This window comes from Podarcis pityusensis (assembly GCF_964106645.2).
Source record: "Podarcis pityusensis genome assembly, chromosome: 9".
NCBI classification, from domain to species: domain Eukaryota; kingdom Metazoa; phylum Chordata; class Lepidosauria; order Squamata; family Lacertidae; genus Podarcis; species Podarcis pityusensis.
In genome coordinates this window covers 40,781,264-40,799,389 of record NC_138034.1, presented here as the reverse complement: position 1 = coordinate 40,799,389, position 18,126 = coordinate 40,781,264, and positions in this window count along the sequence as shown.

The window sequence follows — 18,126 nt, the reverse complement described above, 5'->3', positions numbered from 1 at the left end:
TAGGCAATAATGGCTTGATAAAAAAGAGGAAAGTGTCCCTTATCGCCTTTGTCAAGACCTAATATGTGCTTTAAATGATTTGCTCAACTGTGTTTTCCAGAACCCACAGCAATACAGCATGTTTATATATTGACTCTCAGCCAGAGCAGCTCTGCTTTGGAGGCCTGCTCTGTCATTGGCCATTAACAAAACAAAATAAATTTCAACTGAGTAAGGTAAGCCAAGTAGAAACCACAAATCAGGAAGGCCACTGGCTTAGGTCGTCTTCACTGCCAAAGTCTAATGCGATATATAATGGAAAGATAATGAGAGGTTACAGTTAAGTTCTACTGTGCTGCACATAAATGCTGGCAAGGCAGAAGGGCTGGGCCGATCTTCTCAATCCTTAAACAAACATTTGATTCTGTTTCCCCTGCTCCACTTTCCCACCACAGCGATATGCCCTCCCCTCTAGTGACCTAAGCCTCTTTACTCCAGGGTGGGGTAGGCTTAGGTCCTCTTTGTTCATTTACCGCTCTGCTTCTTTGCTCCAGCCCATTCCAGATGTACCTAGCTTCCAGCCACACCAGATTCTGGATATCCTGAAGAAGCAGGAGGAGGCGGCGGCCATGAGAAGGCAACATCCTGCACTAGCATCACATTAACTGGCTTGCTACTTCTCCCCGCAGTTTATTATTCATAGCACTAGCGGGAGGGCAAGGTGCAGGCTGACTCACACAATGGCATGCCAGAGCTGTAAGCTAATACCAATCCACACCCCCAGAACTGAGAATCAGATCTGGATTGGGTCAAAGCGGTCAGCTTCCCTCCAAGTGAGAGCTGGGGCCCGAGGGACTCGCTGCTCAGGGCTGCCGAGCTCAGTTGCTATCACCAAGTACAAAACAAGGGACGGAGAAAGCCTTCTTCCAACTGTTTTGGAGAAACGCTGTATTTCACAAAACCTCTGTCAAAGAAATTAAGGCTGATGCTTTTAACAAATGGGCGTGTGGGGTTTGAACATCCTTCAGGTGTTTGCAGCGGTGGGGTGGGGGAGAGTGCTGAAGAAAAACATCAATACAACCAGAGGCAGATGAAACAGATTTGAAATAGAAATCTCAACATCGTTTATTATTTCTGAGTGCTTATGGTTTGCAAAGCAATGCAGAGATATAAAAGCGGGCAGCCTCTCCTGTACCCTTAGCTTCTCAAACTTTTCAAATCTAAAATAATCTTAAAAGTTTTTCTCCCATTTAAAGAACAATGCATAATAATGATTAATATATGATTGTCATGAGCCACTGCTTATATCACTCTCAGTCTGCCCTGGACTCCTTTACTTATTATTCAACCTCTGAATATTGCATAAAACGTGTTCCCACCTGGCCTGCCCCAGTAATAGTTCTAGGGAAGCAGAATTAATCTAGGATGGATTTGGTTAGGCTACTGAGCAAACCTGGTTAGCTGCTAGAGAAACTGGTACAAAAATAACTTGAGAAATTATAGTAAATTTTGAAGAGCTCGCTTTGCATTCTAAGGGCAGAGAGTGGAATACTACAGCTAATAATACACCTTTTTAAAGACAGGTTTTCCAAAGTCCATGATATACATAAATGCTGAAGTACAATAGAGACATGAGCAACCAGAATATTTCTCCCCCAAGTAGATCAAAATATTTCAACATGTAAAAGGTTTTATTAACTGATGTACCTTCATCTCAATATTATTATTAATTACAGCCACAGATCTTCACAGACCCTTTCTTCCCTGGCGGGAGAGCGCCATTTTGTGAGTTTGCCACAAGTGCCAAAATGTATTGGGCCAGCTCTGCTGGGCAGGGGGTACAATGTGGATCAGGACCACAGCACTGCAAATGGTTAAAGCCCCCATCGCCTCTATGCCACAGTCCCAAATCAGATTAGCTCCCTACAGAGCTGCTGTTTTAAAGAAACATCACATCACGTTTGGCCATGAAAGTTGGGTTCACCTTTGGAAAAAACATGAGGAGTAAAAGTGTTAGTTAATTGTTTTTTCTTTCCTTGCTGCTGATTGTACTATCTGAAACTGCTTTAAGATACAAGACAATGGAGGGCAGTAGTAGCATATCTTGTTAGAAGCCCTTCATTCAATAACTGGCTTTTTTAAAAATGTGACCATGCTGGCAGCTACCAAAGCTTGAATTAGTATAATAGTGTAAGAAAACTTTTGTAAAATATTTAAACTAACACCAACATCTGCCGATGGTTGGAAGTTCTGCAGTGCATATTATTATTATTATTAAAGATTTATTAGTTTACAAAATTCATGCATTGTCTCTTTTTTCAAGGTGTATTTTCTACAGATCAGTTTCATTTCTTGTGAGACATTAGTGTTGCATACAGTATTAGGTTGGGAAGAAATGAAGGGGAAAGAGGAAGAGGGGGAATGGTGAGTGGGGTAGGGTAGGGTGGCAATGCTTCTCTTCTATTTAGTGTATGTGTGGGGTTTTGTGTCAGCGTCACTAGTATGGGTTGTCTTACTATTCACTTGTTATATTTCCTTGGTAGTGAGAGGGGTTGGGGTGGCCTGGAGTGTGGTTGGTTGTCTTTGGTTGGCTGTAGTGATATTTGTGTGTGAGAGAGAGGGGGGGGGGGAGTGGATTTTTTGACCAGGTTAGCCAGATTGGTTCGTATGCTGTCGGTGGATTCTTGTTAGGCTATGTAGGTGTTCAAACTTTTGGAGCCAGTGTGGTGTAGTGGTTAAGAGCAGTAGACTCGTAATTTGGTGAACCGGGTTCGCTTCCCCGCTCCTCCACATGCAGCTGCTGGGTGACCTTGGCCTAGTCACACTTCTCTGAAGTCTCTCAGCCCCACTCACCTCACAGAGTGTTTGTTGTGGGGGAGGAAGGGAAAGGAGAATGTTAGCCGCTTTGAGACTCCTTCAGGTAGTGATAAAGTGGGAAATCAAATCCAAACTCTTCTTCTCTCTTTGCTTCGGTGGAAAATTTTGTCAAGGAGAAATGAGCATTCTGAGATGGATCTAGTGTCACTCCGAATAGTGGAAACTGGAATCCAGCTCAGATTTTCACTTCTCACAAAGTTCAGCAGAAAGCCCATATCTCACCTCTGTTGTGTAGTATCTGGCATGCACTTTAACAATGGCTTTCACAGTATTTATGCTCAATGGAAAGAAATCTGACACATATATTAGATCTCTTTATTATGTTTATCCATAAAGAATTGCTGCCAGAAATTAGTGACTAGGTTAGGGGTACCATCAAGTCCAACATTATTATTATTTTAGTTTGGGTGTGCTTCTTAATATGGACTTCAATCTGGATGTTGCAGTACCTTAACACTTTTGAACAGCTGAGGGTAATATGCAGATTGTGCCCATTCCAGAAGGTGTCAGATATGGCCCATAGTGATGTACTGTATTCACATCTTCTTTGAACTACTGTAAAACCATAATAATTAAATGTCTCCATACAGCTGGTTGGCAAGTACTGTGCTTTGCTTTTTCCTTCAGGTCATACATAAGGTTTAGATCTGAGCTTCCAGTCCATGCTCCCATCTCTCTCTCTCTCTTTCTCTCTTCTCTCTGTGCGTGTGTCCATGTGTGTGTAAAAAAATCTTTTTAGATGTTTTCTTGGCTTCAATCATTCCCAATTTTTCATTTAGAACAGGGTGACCTGGCCAGGCACTCTGAAATTGTTCACTCCCAGTTCTCTGGCACATCATCTAGCCTTTTCTTTATTGAATCAGTCATTAGGAAGGATGGTTCCTCCATAATTCACACAGCAGCATCCCTAGAAAGAAGCATTGTGATGCTGTTGTTGGGTTTCAACAAAGGAAAGAAACCTAGGTTGGAATCAACAATCAACACTCAGCTATGAAGCTCGCTGAGTGACTGTAGGAAAATCAGTATCTGCCAGCCTATCCTTCAGAGGGACATTATGAGACTAAAACTAAAGCTATGCAGTTTTATTTGTCTGAATCCCAAACCGAATTGGGTCCATTTGTATCAATTTGGCTGAATCTGTGTTGGGTCAAGGCAGCTACAAATTGCTGCAGTCAGGTGGACCAGAATACATTTACAGCAATATGTGCCGAACCAACGCTCAGAATGGTCTCCGAAAAAGCCAGACAAGCTGTCTCCTACATTTTGCAATTATTAATTATAGCACCATATGTGAAGAAATCCTGTTTATTTGAATTAAGTTTTAATGAGTATTGTGTAATGTGTTCTGACATTTGTATTGTACGTGGTAATGCATTTCATGTGGAAAGATTTCTGTCTGGACTAGTGAAAGTTAGTTTAACTGTCGTAGGGACCTTGACTAAGAACTGTGAGGAAGGGTTGGTGATATAAAGAAGAGTAGAAGCTATGTACATTTCAATTGGTGGGTGCAGGTTTAGAATTTTCAGTTAGACAGTGTGATTGGCTGGGGTTGGATTAGAGGGGCCTACAGAAGAAGGGGCCTATAGAAGAAGCCTGTATGTGGCTTGGTGCTGGTCCAGCAGAGGAGAGTTGGGGTGGAGTTGTTGATGCTTGGTGTTCATGGAATAATCCAGAAGGCAAGGAGAAGGAAGACCTCAGAGGCAGCTGGAATGGCTTGCTGGGGATAGGTGAATCAATGAAGAGACAAGAGAACCTGTCTGCAGTCCTGAGGGAAGTAAGAAGGAACTTGGGATGTGGGTCTTTGGTGACAGCTAGGAGTACCAGAAGTGAAGATTTCCAGGGCACTGGCAGAAGACAAACCTGTGCTTCAACAAGGTCACAAGAAGCTTAACTAGGATGGAAAGAATAAAAGGGAAATTTGGCTAAAGGGTTTTAATGAGTGACTAAGTAACTAACTCAAATCTGATGCACCTATATAGGGGGAAAAGAAATTTATGGAAATTTTGATTTCCTAATGCAAGTCCAATTTCCAAAGGGTTTTTCCCCCCCAGATTGTAAACTGGATCTAGGGTTTGAGCTGGGTTCAGATTATCCCTGGTCAAAGCTGTTTTGGGTTGGAATGAATTGGATAGGAAGGGGACTGTACACAGCACTAGCTACAGCATATCTAAATTTACTAGAAAAAACTATGGGCTATAATTGTAATAAACTGATATTATAATATTCTATGTTAAAATACTGAGGTGGCCTTTAACTGAAATGTCAAAGAATGTTCACAGCTGCTACAAAAGTATAACTCCAAACAGAACATTCACAAGCAGTCCAACTTCTGTGAGGGAAATTAAACACCATTTTGGCTGGCTCTCATATTTAAGGATCTGAAAATTTCACAGGATCACATTTGGGAGTCATTCCTCAAATATATAATTAGTGATTAGCAATGTTTAAGTAGTTTCACCTCCAATACTGCATTACAATTACAGTGGTACCTCGGGTTAAGTACATTCATTCCAGAGGTCCATTCTTAACCTGAAACTGTTCTTAACCTGAGGTACCACTTTAGCTAATGGGGCCTCCTGCTGCCACCACGCCGCCGGAGCACGAGTTCTGTTCTCATCCTGAAGCAAAGTTCTTAACCCGAGGTGCTATTTCTGGGTTAGCAGAGTCTGTAACCTGAAGTGTCTGTAACCCGAGGTACCACTGTATTTGGATCTTAAGTTACATTTACTTGAGAAAGTTCACAGAAGAAGTCTCCTCCTTCCCCTTGCAGCCCCCTGTGCCTCTCCAGAGGGTTGGGGGGGGGGGACCCTGAACACTGCGGAACAGGGTATATGCCAAATTTGATGCCTCCTCTGGCATAAAGTAGAAGTGACGGAGGCAAACATTAAAAAGTAATAACCACATAAACTTACACACAGAGAGAAAAATCTATATTGGAATGGATTTATGTTGTTATGTAATGTTCACTGGTACATATGGAAGATGAGTAATTCTGGGTAATGTCTTCTAATGCTGGATATATATTTTTATATAGTATGGTAGTGTCATTTTTAAGTATGTTTAAGCTACTCATGTGTACTACAGTGGTACCTCGGGTTACAGACGCTTCAGGTTACAGATGCTTCAGGTTACAGACTCTGCTAACCCTGAAATAGTACCTTGGGTTAAGAACTTTGCTTCAGGATGAGAACAGAAATTGTGTGGTGGCGGCGCGGTAGCAGCGTGAGGCCCCATTAGCTAAAGTGGTGCTTCAGGTTAAGAACAGTTTCAGGTTAAGAATGGACCTCCAGAACGAATTAAGTTCTTAACCCAAGGTACCACTGTATGCCTTAACATTTAGACCAGCCTTTCTCAACCTTTGGTCCCCAGATGTTGTTGGACTACAACTCCCATCATCCCTAGGTAGCAGGACCAGTGGTGAGGGATGATAGGGATTGTAATCCAACAACATCCAAGAATAACGCACATGTGCTAGATTATTTCCAGGCACTTGCTTTCCTAATAATCAATGTAGAGAGGACAGGAAGAGAATATGGCTCCCCTTTAGAGAAAATTGCTGTATGGCATCATAAAGTACAATTTCTTCATCTGTGAACTGTTTCTTTGCCATGAGAAAGGTGCAAATAATCTCTTAGGCAAAATCTAGTGCCTATGAACACATTTAACAAATATTTATCAACAAAAAAATTTTTCCTGTGAAAGAGTAGCATTAGTGAGATACAACACTGGAAAGGAAAAGCTTAGCCTCAACCTTCCATGTTCATGAAACTGTGCAATGGGACAATGTGTGTGTTCAAAATACATAAACAGAGTATACTGACTTGTTAATCTTAAAATTCCCCAATGTTATGGTGAAGTCAGTCATGGAACACTTTGTGTCCAATCAGAGAAAACTCAATGGGGCAACTGGACATCAAACATTAAAATAACAAATCCATGGATATTAAATAAAATATGTCTTCTCTACTAATGTATGAACTTTTGCCTTTTGACTTTGTGAAAAGGTAATTTCAATTTTTTTAAGCGATGCAAACTGAGTTTTATGAGCCTGTTATAAAAATAGGGGTTAGTAAAAATAATACTTTCACTAGGCATTCTTAATTTTGAAAAAACAAACAAACCAATAACCTGTACCTTCAACACACTCTTAAAAGGACTAAAGTATTCACCAAAGCTATCTGAATTTCAATAATGTACTCACTGGTGAAACCACATAACACAATTGGAGGGGGGGAACCCAGCCACCCATATTTAGTCACTACCAATATTGAGCTGCTTTGAAAATACAATATGTGACTGCTCACAATGGACAGGTATGAATATGCTGTATTTAATTATAGTTTATTTAAAAAAACACTCTGAAATGAATGGGAGCCAGTGGCGTAGCGTGGGGGGTGCAGGGGGGGGCGGCCACACCGGGTGCAACATCTGGGGGGGGCGCGCTCGCACTCGCAGCTCTCTGCCCCTACCTGGCTCACTCACTCTCTCTCACTGCAGTGCTGGCTGTGCGAATCCGATCCGAGCCGCTGGGTCGCCGCCCACTGTGGAGGGGGTGGGTGCCAGGCGTGCGGTGCGGAGAGAGAGAGCGAGGGACTATCTGGGGGAGGGACAGTGCAGCGGCCGCCCAGCACAGCGCTGAGCGCGGGAGAGAACCACACCAGACCAGACCAGGCAGCAGCAAGAAGAAGCTGGCAGCGGCGGCAGGTTAGGGGTTAGGGGGCGCAAATTACTTGCCTTGCCCCGGGTGCTGACAACCCACGCTACGCCGCTGATGGGAGCACACCAGTATAAACCTATAAGAAGAAAGATTAGCCAGGTCTTAATAAATATGACTGAAATGACCCGGCCCTGCAACTACAGCTCCCATCAGCCCTAGCAAGAATGGCAGATGACCAAGGATGAGGTACGTCATCGTTCAGCAATATCTGCAGGACCAAAGTGTACTCCCACAAACTCTACAATTTATTCAGCGATTTGATACGTATTCAGATAACTGTTTTAACTCATACATATTCTGACTTTTCTGGTTGTGAATTGGTAGGATTCAAAAGTGAAATAGAAATGATAGTTCCATGATAGTTTCCCAATCAAACAGTTCTGAACGAGCTTGATTTTTGCAGCTCTGTCATAGCATCAAATGAATTTTCAGGCAGCAAGAGTGATGCATTATCTCAGGACCTGGAGCCTTTGATACTCAAACTCCACAGTACTTATTTATATATTTCCACTTTTGAAACACTTCCTATAAAACACCCTGAAGTGATAAACAATATCAACAATAAATGACATTTTAAACAATTTCATCTATACACAATTCAAATACAGTGCACATACAGACTGAGATATTATACACAGTGGTACCTTGGGTTACAGACGCTTCAGGTTACAGATGCTTCAGGTTACAGACGCTTCAGGGTACAGACTCCACTAACCTAGAAATAGTACCTCGGGTTACGAACTTTGCTTCAGGATGAGAACAGAAATTGTGTCCCAGCAGCGTGGCAGCAGCAGGAGGCCCCATGAGCTAAAGTGGTGCTTCAGGTTAAGAACAGTTTCAGGTTAAGAACAGACCTCGGGGATGAATTAAGTACTTAACCCGAGGTACCACTGTGTGTGTGTGTGTGTGTGTGTGTGTGTGTGTGTGTGTGTGTAAACTCCACTTAAAATATCCACTTTTTGGGGTCTGTCCCTGAGAAATCAATGGGACTAGTTTATATTGACTTAAGAAAACTAGATAATAGGGTTTGTGAGTTCACTAATAGACATTTGGCCCTACATTTAACTACATCAATCTTCTATCCTTACAGTGGGTGATAGTCAACCAAATCATCCACTCAATTACTGTTTGAAAGGATATGTCCTGAATATGACTAACATTGGTTATCACTCAGTATAGTTAATGATGAAGGTAATTATTATTGCCTCAAAAAAGCCAATATAGAGGGTTTAAAACCCAGAATAAATATGTGGGGCGGGGGGAAAGAGATTATAGAGGTGAGATACTCCTCCTTTACCACACCTCTCCTCACCTACCTGCATAATTAGGGTTTAAAACTGGAATTAAATGGTAGGGCTGTGAAAGGCCCCCAGTTGGTTGGGGCCTAAGTTGGGTCTCGACTGGTCTGGCCTAGATTGGGGCCTAATTGGCGTTACCAAATTGGACCTCAAACTGAATTAGGACTGGAAGACAAACCAGGAGACAAGACCAAAGGACAGCCAAAGATTCCAGGAACTCACCAGAGCTCAAGAAGACTTTCTTGCTTGAGCAAAACTTGAAATAGGAACACCTTTTATAGCTCTTTTTCCCCCGGGGGCTTACCTGCCTTGCAAATTTAGGATTTAGTCAGATTTTGATCACATGCTCAATTTTCTGTTAACTGTACATGGTATTTTCTTCAAGCACTATAACAGCAGTTCCAGGCCAACCTTAATAATAATTTGTAAAGAAGTTTTTTACTGGTTCTTCCCAATTTGCTGATTGAGAAAACTTCCTGTCTGTGTTTTGTTCAAACAGGCACATATTTACTCAATTTATTTAGCTTCATAGCACCATATTCACCTCCCTAACCTGAAAAACTAGCTACTCCAGGTTTTTCCCTCATACATTTTGCTTTTTAAAAAATCAAATTTCTTATTTCAGTGGATATTTGTAGGTGCAGCACATAGTGAGTTTGTCCGTATTTCAATGCTCCTCTGTTACTTCCTTAACAAGTGAATACCACAAGGATAGCGCCAAAATATATCCAGTGCAACGTTAAGTTACAAAATCATTGTATTTGTCCTCTATGGTTCTCTAGTGGACCGTTGGCTGTCATGCAGGAGACAATTCAATATATCCCATTTTCATACATTTCAGTGCCTTCAACTTATACATGAGCCCAATTTCAGCTTTCCAAATGACAAATGCTGATAATTTTGTGGTGGAAGATCCCTCATGATTTTGATATTTCACTGTCAGTTAGCTAGTGGGGGGGGGCCTAAACATCTTACGTATGATTTTTTAAAGTTATTCTCTCTCCCCGCACCCACCCACCCCACAAAAAAGTGCAAAGAGCAAATGTTCAGACTAATCTATATTGTAAGCTTGTGCTCTGTCAAGTTTGGCAAGTTCTTAGTCTAAATACTATGCTTGTTTTTTGGCTTCAATAATAAACAATTACTGCATACATGTATTAAACTCCCATTTTGTCAGACTTGGAAGTCAATCAAAGTCTTCCTCTGGTGGAATGTGCCCTGTATCTATCCAATAGAAATATGAGCAGGACCACACAAAATGGTCCCACCCATTTCACGGTCCTTAAAATAAACCGTAACCACGAAAACTTGTCATTTCCTACTTATTAAAAAGGAAACTCTCATACTATGTCATGCCATTTCCACTTCATTTTATCTCTGCATCTGAGCCTTTGTTCACTCAGCAAATGAATATTCAATGGACACTGATTCGACCAAATTAAGCGATTGTGTGAATTTTACCACAAACACTAAGAAAAAGAGAAAGAAGTGTTGCACCTAAAATTGCCCCAACCCTTACCGTCAAAGTTAAAATTTACTTCAGACATCATATCACAACTGTGAAAGACAGATGGTTATTAAAGCCTTGCTTAACTGACTATTTTATTGGACCAACGTATGATTCAGAAGGAGGGGTCCTATTGACAGTAGCATCAGAAGTTGCAGATGTTCAACAGTCATACACTTTTACACAGATATAAACACCTAATAAAATGCAGGCTATAACTTATCCACATGTGCCTCCCTCCCTCTGTTGAATCATACCTTTCAATCTAAAAAGCAAATTATTTCATCTCCTAAAAACAAATAGTACCTGCTCATATGCTCCAGCAACCAACCAACAACCTGCCCTACACAATCCACGTCCCTTTTCTTACTCCCAAGGGTGTGTATGTACCAATAGGTGCCGTGCCAGTAATACCAACAAGTGTTAGTGCTAATGCCCAGGGATGGGTTTACCCTGCTCTGTGCCAGTATCTGAGAGAGCTGTGAGTTTTCCTTTAAGCTAAGATCTCCTGGCTCATTGTCAGCAAGCCCATGCCAGCTGCACCAGCCAATGAAAGCTTATAGGAAAAATAAATTTGTCATAGGAAAAGTACAGAAATGTGATTGCTTTCATGCAGGACTACAGTCAAGAGATTGTTTGACTAAATTTTGCTAAGGCTGAAGGGGTAAAGGGGTGGGGGGCAGAAAAAACCTTGCCAAATTAGATTGCGGTCAATTAAAATGTAAGTGCCTGGACTTGCCCGCAAGGAACAAAAATATATTTTAAATAACAAAACCCAGTGATGCTTCTGGCTTCATTTTGTTGATAAATCCAAGCCATTGCAAAGCCATTTTGCTCCATCATCCCACCAAGGTGTAAAGATTGGCCAGAGAATGAGCAGCTGCAGAGTCTTCTTCCCCTCCCTTCTGGCTAGAAGGTTCCAGCTGTTAACTGCCCTGGGATGACAGAAGGGAAGAGATGGACACTCTGGTCTCTACCACCGGCCTGAAGAACAAGGGACCTGGGTACTAGTTTATTTAATCATCTGAATGCATTGTAAGCACAGCCTTGGAGGTCATTAGAACAAACGGTGATCTAATTCTTTCACGTAACCATTCAAAAACAGAAAAATGACGTGCGAAGGGAGGGTAATGTGAGAAGCACAGTTAAGAATGAAAATGGAAGATATTATGGAATCTTAAGGAAGTGCCTGGTCTTAAGTTTATGAGCTTCAAAAAAAGCTCTACCGACACAAATCACATTAAAGGTGAAAGATATTCCTGGGTAGAGCACATTATTTAAGGTTCTGTTTGCTTGTGGTTGAACTTACTCCATTTCATCCAAAATGCAACTGAAATTAATGAATAGCTTCGAAAGGGAAGAGGAAATGGAGTGAACTTAAAATATCCTCAGCCAAATGCCAGTGTTCCTGGAGTCTCCCATTATAAAGTGCTAATGACTTTAGGCCAGGGATGGGGAACCAGTTTTGTTGGACTCCAGCTCCCCTGGCCTGGTAGAATCCCTTTGGCTAACCCTACCATGGCAAAGTAATTGGAAAACTGAGGCACAACAGCATTTTTAAAAGGATATCAGCTCCTGTCTTTATTATTAAACTACTTCTAAGTAAGTGTAGATCAGCAATGATTCCAATTGTTAATGGAGTGAGGAAATGTGAGAGCTTTCTTCAATGGCCAAGTTAACTCATTGTATCAGACGTAAAGAAATACAGACACACTAAACTTGCAAGAAATTCACAGCCATGTATTGATTACAGCATGGATTTGGGGTTAATCAAAACATATTGTGGTTTTACAGAGTCTTGAAGTTGGGTATGGCGAGTTGGGTATAATAATGGTTATATTATTATATTTGAATCTATAGTCAAAAAGGTATGATATGGATTATTGTCTTTTTTCCTTTTTTCACTTTGGCTAATTCCTTTTGATATAGAATGCAAGCTTTTTTAATATTTTGTAGTTATTTTGTCATTGTAGTTCTGCAGATGTTCTGCTTAAACTCTGACTTCCCCTTTTTTTTGAATTGTAATCAGGGTGGATAAAAATCTGATTTTTTAAAAGAGGAAGAGTAAAGAAAGAACTAAACTATGTAAATTACGTTAGAGAGACCTGCATCAACTTCTATTGTCTTCTGGCTTTGTCACATTCGGTGTGAAGGGAGGAACACCCTGAATTAAGAAAGGATTTCCAAATGGAAGCTAGCAATAATAGGGCCATATACTGTGACAGCATAAAAAGACCAAAGTTGTTTTATTTGCCCATGAATATGCTACTTGGGTGGTAGAAGGTACTTGGTTTCCTCAATAACCTAGTGTATTAGCAACTTTGTAAAAATGGAGGATCCTAACGCCATATTTACTAAGACACCTAATCTACTCTGAAGAGGTGAAGAGATCAAGTGCATTTCTGTTAAATCTATTATACATGTTCACCACGAAGCGCATGATGGCATTCGCTCCCCTATAGCTCTCTCAAGTATTTCCTTTTTTAAAAAGGAAATACAAGTGATGATGCATCATATTGCACAATATTGTAAAAACTGAAAACAAACTGATGTGCAAGTCAAAGGATTTTTAATTGCTATATTAAGAGGTATGGTTTTTTAAATAAGCACAGTATGCTATGTTCTGGAGTCATGGGACTGTAGCTGCCGAAATATGCCTAATATTCAGCATTTCATGCATTATTACTCCATCTGGACCTGTTACCATTTGAAATAGCTGCCTTGACTATTATTGTCACTGATGTTGCCAACTAATTCAAACGTTAGGGACTGTGTTCTAGATGCATAATACAAATACTTTAGATTCAGCTTATTTGATACATTAGTTCTTCTTTGTGTGCCCCCTAAATGAAAACATACTTATTTCAATGTTCGCTTTACAGCATCCTGATTAAGGAATAACCCCAGCATCATAGCTACCAATATATAGCTGAATAAGTCATTTCATATACATTTGGGCGGCCTTGGCTCCAAGTTCACAATCTCATCTTCAATAAGCAAAGCACTTAAATCCAGGATTTACCAGCACAGGTTCCTAATGCAGATTAAAGTCTACTCTTAAATCTCTGGAACTCTGGATTTTCTGAGATCCTGGTTTGTTTGAACATCCCTGCTCTATGGAGTTTTTAAGACTGGTCCTCTGGAAATGGATAAATATTTTAATGGGGAAAACAAATATGCTGACTCTTTATTTCATCCTACTAAAGAATCCACACAATCAGAAAGCTTTGAGGTCTTCACAAACATTTTTGTTACACTGAGCTAGAGTCAAAATGATGTTTTAATCAGTTCAAACGGCATGCGATTTTCTTTTTTTTTTTTTTAATAATATTTATTGAGATTTCAAGAGAAAACAAAAAAAATACAAAAATTACACAAAAACAAAAAATAGGAAATACAAAAACTTACACACAATAAGAAAAAGATACAAAAGTAAAAAAAAAAAAAATATGAAAAAGTAAGAAATACAGAAGAAAAATAATAATAGAGAAGAAAAAACATTAGACCTCCTCCTCCTCCCTTCCTTTGTATTCTAGTTATTAATTATCCCAGCAAATCCTTTCCATTTTCCTATTATATAATAGACCTTACAATTTAAAATTTAAATCTTAATTATACCAACTTCTTATATTCATAATGTTCTTTCATGATTCTTTAATAGTTTTTAATTATCCCAGCAAATCCTTTCCTTCTATTATAAAATAAACTTTAAAATTTAAAATTTAGATCTTGACTTTACCCGCTTCTTATATTCATAATGTTCTTTCATAATTCTTTATACATTTTTGCTAAAGCCAGGTAAATTCTTCCAACATTTTCCTATCATTCATTTTTCTCTCATTCTATCATTCATCAGCTTTATAAAACATTCTATTAATTAAAAAAAAACAAAAACGAAAGAAGCATATAATCAAGTCCAATCTTAATCCAACGTCCCTTCCTCCTGGTTTCGGGATTTGTCAGTCCTTATTCATCAAACTAACCCGGTGACCTTATGTCCGAGGCCCTCAAGTCACTTCCATGGCCCTTCCGCAGCTTTTCTTCATATTTGTGGCTGTAGTCACTTGCTCGTAGTAGCTCCAACTTAATAGTGCTTTTAACCCTTCTCATCAGATCAGATCCTTTTCCCTGTTCATCGCTGCATTCCATGTAGTATTTAAGCGCATACTTCAAGGGCCCCCCGAATTTGTGGACCCCCACATTTCCAAACATGTCGCAGCCTGTTACTGAATTTAAAAAGTCCAAATATCCCAACATAGGGGGGTCAATCCAGCCCCCCATTTCCAAACCACACCGAACTTTCCCTTCCCATATCTGATTTTTCCCAAATTCCATTATCAAGTCCGAAGGATCAAGCTCCTGTTGAGACTGTTCTGTCAAGCCACACTCCTGATTTAATGCCACAAACCCCTGTTCTGTCAAAACACACTCCTGGTTTGGATCCTGGATAGACTCCACATCTATTCCCACAGTTTGATCAACGCCTTCCACTGCCAGTCCGAGATTTCCAGTCGACTTGGCCATCTGGTTCACCTTATCATGTAGTTCTTCCAGTAGAATATTTGTTTCTTTGAGCAGGCAAACCACAGCTTCTGAAAACATTGTTGCACTCTCCCACGGTTCTTTGTAACAACTGTCAAGTCCTTGGCATTTAGTTACAGTTTCTAAAGCTCCCCCTAAGGGGAAGACTTATATTTGTTTCTGATACATTTCCATGTTACTTAAAATCCTTTATCCTTATATATTCGTTTAAAGTGCGAAAGGGAACAATAGAGTCACAAAAATTCTCTTCTTTTAACCATCTGACACACACAGATACCTTGATTTGTTCACGTCAGTCCTGACTTCCCCGCTCCAGGATCAGGACGAAAATAACTTCTTTTTACTGCTTCAAATAGTCCAAAAAAAATATTCCCAATTTAAAATGTTGGATTCCACTCTTTTGAGAGCAATTTTCAAAGCTCTAGTACAATTTGACTTTGCTTTGTTATATTTACAAAAGAACGGAAGGGTGACTTCCTGTTTAGCCCTTACCGCTCCGTACCAAATTCAATCAATTTTTCTTTCTTTTTTTTTTATAGTCCAAATCTGCCCTTTTCACTAATCTTCCTTTAGTATCCCAATTTGTCCAAATTCTGGGTACTCACGGATATTTGTTTTAAAGTCCGAATTGTCCAGGAAAAAAGGCAGCGCTCTCCGGCAACAGCTACGCGGCTTCACTCCACAAAAGAAGCAGACGACTCACAGCACAGCGCCTTCACTTCCCCGCTCTGTTCCGGAGCCCGTTGCCGGGTTCCTTTGCAGACCGGGGGGGCGCAAACAGTGCCCGCCGAGTCCCAGGGTCACAGGCTTCACCCGCCTGTGGTTTGAAGGGTCCCCGCTGCGCCGAAGCGGTTTTAGACCCGATTTCTGTGGAGCGATCTCCCTCTGGGTTAGAGGGATTCCGCCATTGCCGTTGGCGCCACCTCCGGAAGTTCCGGCATGCGATTTTCTAAGGTGGAAACTTGAGATGAGACGTCCACTGATTAGGATACATAATAGGACCTAGCTTTCACATACATGTTCCAAAGTAGGGGTGGTCTCAGATGGCCTTCAACCTACTATGAGAAGCCCTCTACAAACAATCAGTTCAGATCTCTTGCAAGAGCAATCTGTTCTTCGTGTGGCAGCTTGCTGGAGAAGGAGAAAGAGGGAGGAGGAGGAGGCCCTACCCATCACCTTCTGCCTCCCCACCACCAGCATGTGGACCAAAACAGAGGACAGACTTCAACAGAAAAAAAGGTTGGTCACCCATGTTCTTAAGTAACCGTGGAAAGGAGACGAGGCACATGGCAAAACATGGAAGCAAGAATCCTCATCAATACTTTAGGGAAGTCTGTCCTCAACCAAAAGTCTTAACTGCAGACTGAAGAACAAAATAAAACGATCAGCTCTCTAGTATTCCATACTAGAAAGGAATACTGAGTAGAAGACAAAGGGACCCTCAATCAAATGACAAAGCACACGCATCTCAATAGAATCTGGGTTTAGCACCTGCCTAAATCTGAACTGAATGAGGGAATCAGATCCAGATTCTCCTGTAGCATTAACTGTATGTGTCTGGAAATCCAGACATCTAAATATTTAAATTGGTGCTGCTGCCAATGCAAAGGATACTTAATAAAATGGTGCTAAAAAGAGACACAGTTTCCGCCAATTGGTGGAATATATACAGAGCATATACCAAACACGTACCAAAGTGAATTATTTTCTAACAAATTTGGGGATAATAACATATAGGTCAAAGAATATAGTAAGTCAATGTAGTATCCAAAAATAAGTTATACTCACTTAGCACACACTGATTATTCCTAGAATTAGGACTTCATAGTCCTCTGGAGCTGTACTTGGTGTCTTTAACCTCAGCCAGGAAAAATTGTGCCAAATATCAACTGCACAAAATATCTAGGCAGGGTTGCACAATTGTTGTATGAAGACTCCTGCTTTGTAGTAAAGTGGAGTTTCATGGCCATTTGAGCTCTTCCAACAATGCAACATTTGTCTGAAAATGCTTTATTTTATGGGTTGGACTCCTGTGGCAGAAAGCAAAGATGGCAGTAACTATAGTTTTAAATGTTTAGGAGACTGAAGCTTGCTTCACAACTTCCAGTAACACAACTGTACAAGGAACACAGCACTGCTTTGTAATTTATAGTTTTATGTAGATCCAAACTACTCTAGCAAAATTTAAGCAACACACACACCCTTTTCACAGTTACCTTACTGAAGGGATGGGAAACCTTTGGCCCTACAGATGGTGTTGGACCCAAACTTCCAAAATTATTCACCTTTTTAGTCACACTAGCAGGAGCGGATGGGTGTTAGAATCCAAGAACATCTGGAGGATCCAAAGTTCCCCAGCCCTGCCTTAGAGAGATGTGTATAAGTGCCGGCTCCAGGATTTGGGCCCCCCTAACACAAGGCATTCTTATGAATCCTCAACCTGGAAACAACGTGCAACACTAGGCTGGGGAAGTAGTGCAGTTAGGTAATTTCAGACTCTGGTTGTACAGCACACACACAGGTAATGTGTATTTATTCAAAATGTGATAAGTCTGTCCTGATTCATTTGGAGGCTCTCCTGCTGATTCTTCTATGTGTGACTCTTGACTGGAAGGCACTTACTTGAAAGCACTACTGCAAGCAAATGCTAAGGTGTAGTGATGGTCACTAATGTCTTAAAGTGGGATTAGACAAATTAAATAATTAGAAGTTCTGGATGTGATAGATAAACAGAACCTTCAGATTAAAAGGCAGTATGCAGCCAAATCTCAGTTACTAGAGAGGCAATGGTGTGGGAGGCCTAATGCCTTCATGCCCTGGTCATGGCTTCCTAGAAACATCTGGCTGTATCAGACAGACCTTTGGTCTAATCCAGCAAGGCTCTTGTGTTTCAGAAATAAGAATCTTATCCTTTGCCTCTACAAAATCAAATAAAATTATATCCTCAGATTGCTTTCCTTCAAATCTCTACAAAATATTCTTAGAAGTAGCTCTGTATATGCTATGGGTAACCAGCACTTAAGAAAGGCTGGTCCTACAGAAGGCAGTAAGGCAAAGTTCATGAATTTATTCATCAGCTTCCCTGTACATTGAACAAAATTACATAATCACACTTTAAAGAGACATTTACACACTCTTGGAGGAGCCCAACGTAATAATGGAATTATACAATAAAATACACTAACAGATAATTAACAAATGAAGAA